Consider the following 241-nt stretch of genomic DNA (forward strand, 5'->3'; position numbering starts at 1 on the left):
ATCTACCGAAGCACGCTGGCGACCACTTCGCTCACTGCATGAACCTCCGGTCAAGCAAGCAGCTACACGGTCGAGGTTACTGGAAGTGACGCGGTACCTACTCGACTACCCGAAAGTTGTGTCTGCGATCGAGAAGGAAGCCGAGATGGTCCGCGATCGACTGCGCCCCGCAAAGAACCCCGGCAAGGTGTGGGAGAAGTGGAAGAAGAACATCAAAACACAGCTGCAAGATGTGCAGAAG

This window comes from Plasmopara halstedii, assembly GCF_900000015.1.
Source record: "Plasmopara halstedii genome assembly, contig: Scaffold_323, whole genome shotgun sequence".
NCBI classification, from domain to species: Eukaryota; Oomycota; class Peronosporomycetes; order Peronosporales; family Peronosporaceae; genus Plasmopara; species Plasmopara halstedii.